Genomic DNA, 16547 nt, shown 5'->3' with positions numbered 1-16547 from the left:
ATTACGAATCGGCATAACATCGATAATCACAATTAAGTACAATTTAAACTCGTCTACATTACGTAATCGCTCTCCAAAAAGTTTATCTAACAATGGCATCAAAACAAAGTCAAAAGTTAGCCGACCTTTGTCCTGTTTTTAATATTCAGTGTTGCAAGATACGAATATGGCAATAATTCGAGAATCGTAATTGTTTGCTGTTATTGTACCGTGTCTGGCTGTCAATCAAATCACTTTCGACTATTGTGATCTACATTGGCCCGGAATTATACGTTAGGGAACCATTGGTTTGTTGGATTTTGTTATAGCAAAATATTTTTATTATGACCTCTTTGCCTTAAAAGTTGAAGGCTATTTTCGAATAAATGGTCGTACAAAAATTAAATAGGTACAATGAGTTTGAATTGTTTAAAGATTTTTCAGTTACTTTATTTGAGCGATCAATATCTTAAAATATACATTAAAGTAACATGAAAATACGAGTTGATCTTGTTATTTACAATTTAAACTCTACCTTTTTGAATTTCGTGTCTGTCTATTGAAGGCCACGTTCGCCCAACAGCATGCAGTTAAGCTTGGACAATGCCTGTGCTGCGGCAGTACTTTAAATCAAGATCAACCAGACAACCTTCATTTCAAAAAGAAAATGTTTGGTAATTTTATTTATTTTATATAGATTACAGTTATTTTTTACCAGGTAAACAGAAACGGGATACTTTTCATCACATTCCGTTGTTTCGTGTCAGTAAGCCCAATACTAGAATGGCCAACAAAAAAAAAAACACACAGTCGAATTAAGAACCTCCTCCTTATTTTGAAGTCGGTTAATAATAGTTATATTCAAATTGTCCAATTGATATTTGCAAAAGGACAAAGTCGAAAAAATACTATGTTTTAAATGGTAATTGATTCACTATTGCATAGTATCAATGCGTTCCCTTAGTGTTTGTCAATGGGACATAGGGAGGGACCGCGATATGCAAAACGTGAGTGATGGGATGACCGAGTGGCGCAAGGCTTGTTAGCCCGCGACGCGACGCCCCGTCGACCGGCCGTCGAGCGTCACTTGTGGACCAAGGTATATGAATGTATTTTGAGTGTTTTTTCTTTTAATGGAACGGTCTTTGGTTAATAAGGAACAACAATTTTTTTATGGTTTCCTTAAAATGTAAACGTGCTTTCGTCTTTGCCTAATATCTAAATATCACCGTCTATCTGAAAATACAAATTTAGTTACAATTAACGTACAGTCTGGGACATGGACTCAAGATTTTAATCACTAAAACCTCAGAGATTTGAATCACTCGTTTCAAAACGTTTTCAGAGACAATCATCGCATATCGCGTGTGATTAATAACTTCATCAGTATAATTTCTTCATGAAGATCAGTAGTACCCTGGTCAAATGTTTCATTCCCAGTAATAACGGAGGGCAGTAAGTGGGTTAGTGTTGGCACACTCGTGTGCGGCGCGGTCGTGACGTCCGTCAGGGGCCCGCTCTCACGGACTACGTACTTACCTATGCTGTACGTACATTTAGATGCGAGATTTGGGTAAATTAAGCTAATATAGAATTGGAAGGTATTTGTAGCAGAGAGTGCAACTCGCTCTGATGAGTTTATAATGTAGAAGGGATAATTGAATCATAAAGAGAGTTGCATGTGATACCCGCCATTGTTTTCTCGTCTGTAATCTAGAATGGCAAATTCCAAATTCGAATTCAAATTCGTATGAAATAGTAGGAGCTTCCTTAAGCGCTTTGCCCACAGGCAAATGTTTTAAGGCATTTACAGATTTTGCGTAAATGTTAACCATAAAAGCATTTTGACAAAAACAAAAAACTAATTATTTCTATTGTTGGAATCCAAAGACCTCTCAGTATCTCTATGTTATCTAAAAATTTCCCGCCGAAACACCCACAAGGGTTTATTAAAAATGTTTATTATGTTCATAGTTATAGGTAACATTTCCCAACGGCATAAATTAAGTAGTGCATAGGATGCGCGTGAGAGCGTCCGACGGTCCGGCACGATCTCCATACGGAACACGAAACCGCCACTAGCGGAGGGACGGTATGCTATGTGATCTTGCTTTAAAGAGAAATAGTTTATTTAAAGGTTAAATTTTCAATCGTTAAAAATTATGACTGCCTCGGTGGCGTAGTAGTACATGCACGGTACGGCAGCGCTCTGAGGTCCTGAATTCGAATTTCGGGTCAGGCAAAGTGATATTTGGGTTTCTCTCCTCAGTATCAGCCTGGACTCTGAAATTTGTTCCCGATATGGTTCGATCGCCCCCTATGACATCATGGGACGGAACACACTTGGCGAAAAGTGGGTGCTCTAGCTGCGCCTCTGGATTCATCATCCCCCTTCGGGTATAAATGCGTGATGTATGTGTGTGTGTGTGTGTGTTAAAAATTATGAATCAATTAAATTATAATCTGACTGAATATAAAAGTGGGATAAATTGACAACTTTATACATACAACTGACATTTTTGTGTTGTTCTTTATTCTACGAATAAATATTGATAGAAAACTCAGCCCTTAATAATTAATATTAATCACTTTTTATAAGGATGTTAAGAAATATTATGATAACATTGGTCTTTAATCGAATCAAAGTCTGTTTAGAGTTCAGCGGATGTTTTTGTAGCTGACCGTAAATAAAGCTATACTGCTTCGGTGACATCGTTGTGTTGCGGTAATCGGTTTTAAATCGCGAGTCGGGAAAAAAAATGGGTTTTATACTCAGTATCAACCTGGAGTTAGGAACTTGTACCCGATATGACATCATGGGATGCAATGCACACGGCGGTAAATCGGTACACTAAATGTGCCTCTCCTCCTTTTGGGGATAAAAAACGTGTGACGTATGCATCTGTACTTAAATAAGCACTATTAATACTTGAAACAAAAAGCGGCGATAGCCTAGTTGGTTGTGGAACGGACTGCCGAGACGAATGAACGCAGCTTCAAATCCCAAGGGCACACACCTCTGACTTTTCTAAAGTTATGTGTGTTTTCTTTGTGAATTTTTGCTTGCTTTAACGGCGAAGGAAAACATCGTGAGGAAACCTGCATGCCTGAGGTGTTCTCTATAAGAATTTTGAGGCTGTGTGAAGTCTACCAATCCGCACTAGGCCAGCGTGGTGGTTTAAGGTCTGATCCCTCTTAGTAGTAGAGAAGGCCCGTGTCCAACAGTGAGACAGTATTATAATACAGGGCTGATATTAATATTTCAATATATAGAACATCACAATTCCAGAGTCTTTGCCGGTATTGTTGAATACGTCTCAAGTTATACTAACCGCTTCTGGCATGGCGGATAGTCTGCAGCTTTGTTGTGTCAATGCGCGCGGCAGATCAGAATTTATCACTGCCATGATTGCTTCAAACCGTCACCATTATGCAGATTCATTAGCTATAACTTAGCTGCACAAGTCTGCATTTCTTCCTCACATGATTGTTCACGTTTTAACCGCTTTCATTGTTGCAAATGAGGTTACGCTATTTGCCTCTGAATTAAAAATTCCATAGCAGAGGATTGATAGATATTCATATTTTGTTTAAAAATGTTACAGATAGAGTTAATGATGGACAAATAGAATAGAAACATGGAGTAAATGTAAACATATAATCAATTTTATAAAAATATAAACCAAAGCTGCATCAGGAACTGATTTTGCCGCCAATTTTGTGGTATCTACTAATCCGTACAATACATCTAATTCTAAATTTAAAAACCCCAAACCACGAAATCCATTGTGCAATTGTAAACATAGTGTACATCATAGGAACCCATCTAATAACCGCGCGATTTACGCAAAGGGCAGTTCTGCACGATGCAATCGGCCGACCGACCGAACAACGCGCTATAAACGCTCGAACGCGGCGGTTTACGAGCGTTTTCGCTTTCGCGCCATTTGCAATAAATCAGCAACGCCACCGAGTGGGCGACGGGTACTGCGCCCCGCGTGTCACACCGAATCATGGTCACACTCACGCGTCACAGACTTGCGGTTACTTCCACCTTTTTAATAATCACTAATGGTGCAATTTTAGTTTTCAAAGTATTGTTACGTAGTTGAAATAAAGTTAAGTATATTTTTTATAAAGAAGTGTTTAGTCATGTATGTGATTAAAATGTATAAGTGTTAGGTTTATTGGCTTTAAATAATATAATTGCAAAAAAATATGCTTAATTGTTGTAAATATAAAACAATTGGAACTCGCAAAGGTACATCATTATTTTTAAACTGCTCCATTTACCTTTAACAAATAATTTGATACAAATACATATAAAAGTTTTACTTTCCGCCTATTAGTATTAAAACATGTACTCACGACTACAAAAAACGCTGTCCCGCCCGTCTGTACGTCCCAATAACGGGACAAATTTCACTACGGCGCCGTCGGTCGTACATCTATTCACCATTTTACAGTCAATGCGTCGTGTAAACGTCTCAATTTAGTCCAACCCAATAGAACTTTATATACTTATAAACACTAGGTTATTGCGTAAAGCCTATGTTTGGATAACCTTAAGAGTTTTACTAGCATTTGTAGTGAGTATCTACTTAAATATAGTTAAATTATTTGAGTGTTCGTAAGCGTGAAAAATAATTATATTTTTATATAGTATATTATAGTTATTATTATGCCTTATAAAATGCCAATCCGGAAGAAAAATATATTTTTGGAAAAATTAATCAGTTAGTAACAGAAGTACTGAGGCGACGAAATGAAACTTTTCTTACAATTAAACTATCACGCCATACAATAAAAAAAACAGAAGATTTTATAAATATTTGATATAACTTAAATCGCAATTTTCATTTATTTAGTCGCGGTCCACTCATAGTAGTTTATAAACTACGCACAATTTACGTTTCATAAACAACATTTAAGCGCAAAACAGCGAAATGACGGCCAACCGAAAATAAACGGACAATGGTAAAGTTAGCGTGTCGGGCAAATTTGCGGCGTGTAGGGCCTGCCATAACGGGTTAGCTAGGAGTCGTATGTTTTCATTAAGGAACGCGCATTTTCTGCTTCTAAGCGTTTGTGATATTAATTCTTGAGGATTTTTGAATAGTGTTAAGTACTTATAATAGCTTTTGATCTCGGCTTCGGCACGTAAAAGGATTTTTGCCAATACCAAGAATTTCTAGTCCAATTTTCTGAGATGGACTTTAGTTTTTAATCCAGTTTTATCTTTGTGCCAAATTTTGTCGAAATTTATTAGTTTATGATTCATTAGCTTTAATAATATCCAAGATCAAACTATGTGGATATTAGTAATATGCCTACTTACTTTTTAATTTATTTTATTGAAGTAAACATACACAATAATATATACAAATAAGTTAGTAACATACAGTATAATATACACAAATAAGTTAATACAAATTTTTAACAACATAATAACCAAAAAGTTTCCAATATCTAAAAAGTACAGTTATTAACATCGGCCTTATTTCAATCACAAGATTACAAACACATTAATTATTCAGTTATATATATACCCGCATACATAAATACAGGTATAAGAACCCAAGCCCTATTTTTAATTCCAAGGATAGGTTAGGTTAGGTTATTAAACTAAATTACGATCTTAAATCTTTATCTCCAAATATAGTACAACCTACTATCGTCCAACGCGTACACTAATTTGCCAGCAAGCTATCGCGATCGGTTATTAATTATGACGGATGACCGGCCACGCAGGCACGAGATTACGTGGATTACCGCGGACTTACTGCTTCGCTAGCCACACTTTATTGAATTTATTTTTGGTGTTGACCCACGGCTTGCGTTATCTTCATAGGTATTTTAATCTATACAGAGTCATTTGGAAATTGCGTTACTAGAGAAAAAGTCTACATGCACAGAGTAGATTTGGCATAATTAAAGTTCATGTAGCTCCCGCCGCTTTCTAATGGAATTTATAATCTACACTTATATTAAAAATGCGAAGATATTACTGCCTGACTATCGATTGTGTACGTCTGTCTGTACATTGATTTTGATGAAATTTGGCACAGAGATGGTTTGACAACCAAGAAGGATATAGGCAATTTTTTATCCTGGGAAAACTTGTAGCGATACTTTATTTCTAGAAAAACTTTGTCACGTGAGCGAAGCTAGTATTATATTTTTTTTATTAAACTCCAATGTGACAACATAATTCTAATAAGGATTCCATTTAATCAACTTATTTTCGAATTTATTGACCGGATGAAACAAATATGAAAACAACTAGTTCGGGAAATATTTTCAGTATTTTTTTAGTCAAACCCTACCACGAACGTAAGTATCAACAATTTAACGTATCAGCTTTTCGTATTAGTTACCTATTCATAACTTTCCTAAGCGATCGAATTAGCCAATAAGAGACGTGTATGAAAACAACTAGTTCGGGAAATATTTTCAGTATTTTTTAGTCAAACTCTACCACGAAAATTAAGTATTAGCAATATAACGTATCAGCTTTTCGTATTAGTTACCTATTCATAACTTTCCACAGTGATCGAATTAGCTAATAAGAAACGTGCAGAGAGAGCCATTGCGTAGCTTACCGACCCCTGGGCATTTATATTATTTTGCCCTGTAACCCCTAAACATTGCCCATACATCATGATGTAACCTATCGCTTGTACGTAAATATCATTTTCGTATGTTTGCGTAGGAGTCTATTTTGTATGGTGATTTTTCTATATTCAATATTATATTATATAAAAACAAAAAACTAATTTTGCTATGCGATTCTTGTTTTTATCCACACATATTTAGAATAAAATACAAATCATTATCCGTGTGTGAAGCAAAGAAAAAATAAAAACTCTGTTAATTAATTTTAACTATGAAGACATAGAGATTCTTCAAAATACGTGAATAATTTCATAAAGATGTTTTTTTTGTCCAAAAATCACCATCACACACTCACTTACGCCTTTTATCCCTAAAGGGGTAAGGAGAGGCGCAACAAGTCCACCTACTTTCCGCCGTGGGTATTCCGTCCCATAATGTGATAGGGGCCAAACCTATCGCCATATCGGACACAAATTCCAGTCTCCAGACGTATACTGAGTAAAAACCGCAATATCACATTGCCCGACTAGGGGTTCGAATCCAAGACCTCAGTATGGTAGTCGTACCGGTAGTCAGTATATATGTCTGTATACACTATCCAACCGAGCCGGTAAAAAATAGTATCAAACGGATAAATTCAATCTGAAGCGAAACTTAAAAACCAAGACTTGCTCAAAGCAAAACTAAAACCTATGTTCATCTGTAAACAAGCAATGAAACTAGAACATGATACGTTAATACAAAAGCGTACGTGATGTCCTGTACCGTGTAACGAGATATGACAGCCGACAGGACGGCGGACAGTGTCGCACAACAATTGTTGCCAATAGGGTAATTGGCGGCCGACCGCGCGCCAATGGTCGCACCATTATATCCGTGCAGTTGCGGCCAGGAGTTTTGGAATCGGTATAGAAACTGTAAAAAAACGTCTTCGTGGAATTTTATTTGCATTAATTACTCTCTTGACTTTTTTAACTAAAGTATTGCGTAAAGTTCTGACGCCTGTATTGAAATGAGTTTAGCTGTATTCATGTAATACCTACGCGAAGCAATTAATACACGTGCAGCAGACAAACATTAGTTAGGTAGATAAAGATAGGTACATTGTAATATCTGCCTTAACAGACCACAAATATGAATAGAATGGTGGCTTAATTTCAATATATCAAAAAAAGCGTGATATAGTTGGTATGTTCATGGTTGTCCCCTTAGATATAAATAATTATAGTTTAGGCGTTATTCTATACACCAGTACTACTGTGAGCTATATGACTAATTAACCTAGTATCTAAAAAAACTATCATGTTTAATATTATCGCCGCATGCACATTTTTCTTGTCCCGCATTGCGCACCGGCGGACACGCAATGGCATTATCAGGATGTCCCGTCAAAGCGGCGGGTATCAAGTGTGACGGTAGCCTACGAGCAACGGTGTCACGTGCGCACACCTCTGTCTGTTTACATGTATAAGTTCACGCTTCATACCCTGAAGAAGTAGGTAGAGTGTAATTAAGGCAGTTGGTTGTTATTATGATAAATTAAATTTATAGGAACGTTACACGTATTTTTTTAAAAATATTAAACGTGTTTGAATCAAAGCTATGTTTTTACTGATTTTTTAATATCAAACTAGTGAACAAATAAGTGGCTGTTATACGTGTTTTTATTGAAAGTTATAAAAAAAATCACGTCTTTAATTCGACTGATCAAAGCTAATTAAATGATATTTCAATAAATATAACATCTTTGCCTTTATCACTATTAATACCTACAATATAGGTGTATTCCAATAACACTATTAGGATTCTAATAAGAGTTACTCTAGTGATGGATCAATCTTATAGGTGTCAACAGATACACCAACATAAATATGAAGACTAGAGACTTTACCGCCCTTCAACCACTACAACTTCTGAGCCAGGATCAGCAGTTGCACGCATTTTATGACACCGAGCAGTGAAGCTCGGCGAGTCTCAGGGAAAACTAATTTGCCTTCATTCCGCAAGTGAATAAATCAAATAGAAAGATAGAGAGGAGTTTGAAATATGGAGATTTGATACCTTAAAAATACCTGTTATTAATAAACATATAGAAAATAATATAGACACTTTAAAGTGACTACATAAAGACGAAACCGACTTTTATGGTTTTTTTTTCCAATGATTTCATAAAGGGTGGAATATATTTAATTACAGACTACTAGCTTTTGTTTGCGGTTTCGCCCACGTAAAGGAGTTTTCCGGAATAAAAGTCCCATTACATATTTTCCCAGGTTAGAAATCTTCTCAATGTCCACTCTACATAATCTTAGAATTCTTTGCATAACAGTAACACCATTTTGTTCTGAGATTTTTCTTTGTTATTTTTCATCATAGACACCACTATGACATATACAATATCAGCCAGCTAAATTGATACATATAAAACCTTCAACAGGAAATTGTATGACGTAATATAATCAGAATTCTTGTCTATTATATGGAAATAATACACTATGTTCGGATAAATATCATCTTTGATAACAAAGTTTAGCCTATGAACAATGATTTTGAAATGCCTCAGTATCTTACGAAATAAGATGATCAAATGAAAGTTCAGATATTCGGTAACCTTTGGATACTCAGCATGGATATCGGTCAAGGCGTCCAGGCGAACCCATAATGAATTAATCCCACCCACGCCCCTCATTGTTCTGAGTCCGACAGTCCATACACACATTTACATTTTAATATGAATAATATTTGCTAATCTATTTTCAACTAATTAACTCGTTGCCAATTGATTTTAGCCCTTAAACAGCAGGCAAGTGGAGATAGGGTAATAATATCTGGTTGGAAGTTTAAGTTGGTCAAATACGTACAAATGGGCTCATTGTCAGCCGAACAAATTTGCATGAGATACGAAAGTTAAAATGCTGTGGAGATGCGTTCGATGATTTGTTTCTAATAAATTGTTAAGGTGCGTTATCCTATTGTTACAAGATCGAATGGAAATCATTGTAATATGTTTGGTTAGATTTTTTCATAAAGATTTTTCAAGAGTTTAGCAATAAGTTGAGAAATTGATTAGACGTATACGAAATTATTTTACGTTAAGTTTTGTTTAAAATATCCAACTGATGTAAGCTTTGGAGATTCTAGCCACATATCTTCATCGCTACGATGTAATTTCGAAATATACAACTATGATAACCTATGAACATTTTTTTAGTAATTCCCTTAACGATAGTTATTCTTTAGATTCAAGATTCAAGATTCAAGATTCTTTATTTGTTAAACATGAGTATACACACAAAGCATGCAAGTTGTTCAGTATTATACTTATATATAAAATGATCTGTCATGTTTGGCCTTTATGGCGTACAAATTTTTTTGTTTTTTGTTAATCTTTAATTACAATTCAATATAAGTTTGTTGTAATATATAGTTACCTACATGTCAAACACACTAGAATTATATAAAATTAGAAAAATGTCAAGTAATATTAATTGTATTTATACATTAAAATAATATAGATAAGAATAAACCCAGTTCTATACAGTATTGCCAAAGATACATTAAATTTTATCCATTAAAAATTCGGATATACTGTAGTATGCTTTCTTCAAGATGTAGTTTTAGTTTGCTTTTAATACATGGGCATTCTGGTCCTTCCAACATTTCGGTAGTTTATTGAAAATTATCGGGGCCATGCAGAAAACACTTTTTCGCATTAATGTTGTTTTCGAACTACACAGACTGAGAGTAGAGTTATCACGCCTGTTATGTATAACTTTGTCGGATAAGCGTGGAAATAATTGCTGATTATTTTTTACAAACATGGCAATTTCCAGAATATACAGACATGACAAAGTCAGTATTTTATATTTTATAAAGTATGGTTTACAACTGTCACTTGATTCAAGTTTAAACATGGTCCTAATGCACCGCTTTTGGGCTTTGAATACTCTTTCCTTATTAGTCGAGTTGCCCCAGAAAATAACTCCATATCTTAGATGTGATGATACTAGACCATGATACGCAGTGAGCAATGCCTCGACGTTAATCATTGGAACTAACTTATAAAGGGCATATGTAGAGTTACTTATTTTTTTACTAAGTACATCAATATGTTCTTTCCAATTTAGTTTATTGTCAATTGTTATACCGAGGAATTTAGCAGTATAGACTTCTTCAATTATTTTATCATTATATTGGACTTTAAGATTAGTCATTTTAGATAACCGTTGACTGAAATGCATTACATACATAAAGGATTCTTAATGAATCGAAGCATGCAATACTTTGTTATCGGTAATAAACTTCAAGAGAAAGTCTAAGAATTTATCATTAACCATTTACACATTAATAATAATTGTTGAGTGCTATGGCACCAATTAGAAATCAAAATTCCAATTAGAAATGTATAGTTATTGTAGGGCGTATTGAATCATATCGGATAGTATTAATAAATTGTTCGCCGCTCGTCCGTCCGCCCACGCACTCCGTTTTGCAATGCATCTATTAAATTTTGATAGATCCGCGATTGTGACTCAGCGAGCCGCGGCGATGCGCCCGCGCATTTCCGTCTAAACTATCGCTTTTTGTTATACAGGGATATCTATCCTACATCCTAGGGCAGTGTTGAATTGATTTTTGTAGATAGTGGATTGTAGAGTCAAACTTTTGTTGATATTGTTATTTTTGTATGGAACTCAATAATTAGTTTAATAGTGGAAATATTGCAGATTTCGGTTTTGGCGTAAGTATATTCTCCATTATCGAAGTTTAACAAATAAATGTTAGAATCAAAACGTCACATCCCTGTGTACAAAAAAAATTCAATACAATTATAATTTTGCAAACGCCTGCTTGTTATTTAATTCTAGAAAATATATATTTGACTAATGTACCGTAATAATACGTGGTCACATATTGCGTCGAATGATTTGAGTATTATTCGCCAGATAATTTGTATAATCAAGTCGTCCCACACCGGCTGCGGCACATCTTTTTGCATGAAAGACCGTGAACTGTTTAATATACTGCCCACTGGTTCTATGTTTATTTTATGCAATCCTTGACAGCGATTGTAAAATAACATAGTGTCAAAAATAACACAACATTTTGGATTTTGTAGTCATATGAAGAAACTGTCTTTATTACTTATTCCTATTATAATCGGATTCATTGTGAAGAAACTATCGCCAAAGAACTAGTTTGCTACGAAAGAATAAGTATTTGATATTGATGGATTTTAATTTTTGTTGAGTATTACATTTGTTCGGAATCCAGATTTATTTACATATTATAGGTATATAGGCAGAGACTATGGATTGCCACTTTGCAAAAGTAGTGGTAGTAGTTTGAAGTATAAGTTTCGATTGTTTCCTTTTGTTACTTTTACACAGATTGCATCTGGCAACATTTTATTCCTGTCGATCACGTCCTAATATTCATATTTTATTTATTCAATTACACAATTACTATCCTCATCAATTACGCAAACATATGCCGAATATTTGATGTATAAATTTGATCTATCGCGTAAAAAACTCCCAAATAACGGTACATCCACCATTATTTCAACAAAATCCATAAAAAGTGGACAAAACATCTGCGTGTGCGCATTGCGTTCCATATTCAAAAACATTTTTTATTGGACAATAAAGGTAACTTGACTACCACACTATCGGATGACGAATCGTCTCTATAGAACTATTGGTATTTTTGTGCATAGATTTTCATAATTCTTTGAATAATAGTTCGAAAACGTTTGAAGTTCGAGTAGACTTACGTAGGAACTGTTTAGCAACATAAAATATTATGAGAATAAGATTACTAAAGTAGTTTCTTTAATAAACGCTATTAAATATGCTCTTCATTAGAACATGAATGTTTATGTAAGTCCTACAAACATACGAAATCGTACATACTAACAGTATTCTTTGATATATATAGTATATTTTGTGATACATTGACGGTCAGGAGATGTCATATTTTTATATTGTAAACTTTTTGCAATATCGCCACAAGCTTTTTTATCATATTTATATTTTATACGATACTTTTAAGATTATATTATTATTGGTATGGCAAATCTTAGATGAATCAAGTTATATGCAGAAGTAACACCGTGGGAAATATGACCAGAAACAATTTGCAACAATACGTTGCATATTATTTGCTACCGCTGTCCTCACCTTAAAAAAATCACGGACGTAGGGCATGTTTTTGTGAGCCACCCCACAGTTTTTTACTTATTCAAATTGCAAGGTAACTACCCCTCAAGTTTTTTGCCAAACAATAGTTTCTTTTCTCTGACCGAGTAATTTATTTTTTTAACGGTCCAGGATTCCAATGGCCCGGGGTCATAGTTTAGCTCCCGCTTCTCATGATGTTTTTTAATGGAATCTTTTATCAATTCGCACATCTGCCGTGTCCAATATCTTCGGTAAAAAGATGCGTTCGCGTGGGAATGTATTTGCAACGTTGGGAAATCCTTGTTTATTTTGAGGATTACTTCAAGTTCACTTTCGGTTTTGTTAATAAACGTTTGTTATATTTTTATAATCTATGTTTGCAGCGATTACGCGAATATAAACCTTGACGTTGCATGTTTAATAGTAGTTTGTAAAATTTTATTTTTTTTACGGAGTATTTATGTCTTTTGTTGTTTCTCCACACATAATGTATGTGAAATAGCTGATTTTTTTATCTTACATATATCGTTATATTTCTTTTTCTAATTATGGATAATGTACACGATAAATATTACTTCCAAATAAAACCCAAACTCCGGACGAAACGTTAATTCGTCGATGATCAGTCTAATAAAGACTCGCGATCCCGCGGCGGGCGCGGTGGCTAAAACAAAAACGCATTGTCCCATGACGTCACGGCGATAACTCATTTACGACTACCCGCATGTGCTGGAAAGAGGACAATATGAGGACAATCGATAATGCTAAACGAACACGTGTGCCGCGGACTGTGCGCCCATTGTTTTTGTTTTACTTTGAACGGTTGTGTTTAGTCGATTGGCTTTATCCGCGCATGCTGCTGACAATTTATTGACGGTAAACAAATTTTTAGCTCGTTTTACCTTTATTGTCATGTTTTTTTTGTTACTTTGCAATAGATAATGTGGAACTGGCGTGTGACCACAACCTCACACGTTATCTTTACTGAGAGGATCAGGAGTTAAAGGATCTGTGTAGAAGTGAGGATGTATGCGCTATCAATTATGATTTTCGTAAACAGTCACACCACGCAGAATTTCAAACTACCATATATGAAGTAATCCTGAGACGTTACTTGCTTGTTCTCATAACATGAAAGTGACTTCAATGTGCAGTATACAGTAGGTACCAAACTTTTGTTAAGCGCAAGAAATATATTGATTTGATATTAAAAGAGTACGAGAGATACAACTACGACATACAAAAAATGTAATCGTTAATAAAATCTTTTAAGTTATTAGAATTTCTGAAATTTACATATTCGGTAACATATCATCTTATTATATAGTAAAATTGTAACAGGCCGATGTCTGTACAATATAGATATTAACTAAGATGTTTTTATTACATAGATACGTTGTCCCAGCTCAATACTGGCAAGACGAAAGTAAGGTAACTGCCCGACATTCACTTAGTCAACCTCCAACCACTGTCGCGGCTAGTCGGCTTACTAACTTCTTGTATTTTTATAAATAAAATGCCTTCCTGTGTTTTTAGACGATGTACAAATTATACTCCAACTGTGAATGAAAAAACGTTTCATTTCATACGTTAGTAATAAGTATACACTATTTAACTTATTTTTTAAACTAATAAATGCATTTCATTCGATTATCATGGCGACGGGGCGGCCGACGCTCGGGCCCATTCGGGACCACTCGGCCTCGCTCGGGCCGTATCGATGCGAGCCGCTAGGGCTGTGACTATAGTAAATACTCCGCTGTTTTTATGTGCAACTTTGTTAGGGTATGACGCGTCTATTTGTAAAATGTCATTGGATATTAAAGAAAACAAAATATAGGCGGTCTTTATTAAAGCAATAAAAGCCAAAACAACAGTTTTTAGAATTTTTATCTTTCTGTATGTTTCTTCACGCATCACGCAAAAACTTCTGCATTGAATTGAATGCAGATTTCACCGATGTATTGCTAAAGGTCTAAGTTAAAATATAGGCTCTATTTTATTCCGGGCAAATATAAAGCGGGAATTTTATCACGGAAAAAAAATTCACGCGGACGGAGTCACTAGCAAAATCAATCATGATATTTTATATTCATAAAATGTTTTAATCATGAGTAATTGCTTAAAGCATTCAAATAAAATGTTCGTAAGCGATTCCAATTATATGATGCGGTATTTACAGTAGTGCTCCGAGGTTTTGTTTGATAGGTGAATGTAGATTATTGTACAAACGCTCCTAGCTCCCAGCTATGATGCCTTTCAAATATTTCCGATAATATTGCTATTGAATTCTATCTGCTTGCAAGTACTTAAGTTCATCTTCAATCTAATCCTTTAAATGTGGTCACGAAAAATAGTTTAATACCTATATTAATTTATTTTGTAGCTTATTTGAACCTTATTTATTACAAATATAAACGAAATTCACTCAATGATTTTACAAGCGACAAGAACTAATTAAAAGAAACCTTACTACGTTATTTTAGGATTACCTTAAAAGAAACATAAAAACCGTTTTATCATCAAAGAAAAGGTTGTGACAATAGTATAGGCCGGGGTTTACACATGTCTATCGAATCGGGAAGACTCCAAAGGATTAACTAAGCCATTCAACCATATATCTTTATATTGACACATCACTACTGATTTTTAGGGTTCCTTGTTTATAAAAATGGTAAAAAGTGAGTTGCAATCAAAGATTATTTGCCTTATTTTTTATGCCTTTGTAGGCAAACGAGTGAGCAGTACGTCTGATGGTAAGTAGTATCCGCCCTCCATTGACTAAAGAATTGTCAGCGATACAGCCAAGCCGTTGCTCACCGGGGCGAGATAGTAAGACATATTACCTTCTATATTTTTATCACGATGGCTATGATGACCATCAGCAAAATCCCATGTATATGGGGTAGAAATATCGGAAAGATTGATTCAATTGTAAAGGGCCCGTGAACCTGAGTGCATTCATGGTGTCTCTCCTCCGTGGATATAAGCGTAAACTCATACTATGTTACGTTATATACATATTCGTATGTTAGTGACAAGCTACTATTTCATCTCATGCGTATCTTTAATATGGCTTCAAGGTTTTAATTAATAGATTATTAGATTATATTATTCATTGATTATTTGATATGAGCAAGGGACATAGTACATTCATTTTCATTGTATCCATTTAATATACTGACTAAGTGTTGCTCGCGGTTTCGCTCGCATAAAAGCGTTTAACGCTACAAAGTTCTTAAAACATTGTAACGATTTATAGCGCAAACGGTACGACACCAGCGCCATCTGTTTAAAAATTAGAATGAAATATCCCGTTATTTGCTATGGACGCAAATTATGGGGTGAAATTAGCCTATGTATTAATTCAAGACATGGACTATCTATATACTAAATTTCATATCAATCCGTTCAGCTGTTTCTGCATTTACTTCTAAAAAACATCAAAACATTTTCACAAGTTTCGCGTTTGTAATATTTATGTACAAATTTATCCTATATATACCTTCTACAGATTATAATTGTATAACACTGACAATGGCAGCCTAAGCACACGCTAGAATTCTAATTAGTGAGCCCAGATGTGCAAGATTTCTCGCTTTGTGCATGCAGAATATTCATTTATTACGAGACGTATGCACGCACTAAGATTGCTGACATAATAAAGGTTTATAATATTGTTTTCGTCTATGTTTTAAAAAGATCTTACTGATTCGTTTAGATTTGGATAGTCAGATATCTATTCTGTTTTATTGATTGATATTCGAAACT

At 34.8% G+C, this 16547-nt stretch overlaps 1 long non-coding RNA gene across 2 annotated transcripts in view; it reads right to left on the bottom strand.

Annotated features, from left to right (window-relative positions):
* The window catches only part of LOC119188994, a 180862-nt gene that overhangs the window by 94120 nt on the left and 70195 nt on the right, over nucleotides 1–16547 (bottom strand). The window lies entirely within an intron of this gene.

Source organism: Manduca sexta, chromosome 11, assembly GCF_014839805.1.
Source record: "Manduca sexta isolate Smith_Timp_Sample1 chromosome 11, JHU_Msex_v1.0, whole genome shotgun sequence".
In the NCBI taxonomy this organism is placed as follows: Eukaryota; Metazoa; Arthropoda; class Insecta; order Lepidoptera; family Sphingidae; genus Manduca; species Manduca sexta.
Note: the sequence above shows the minus strand (reverse complement) of the source record. Positions and strands in the feature narration are given on the sequence as shown.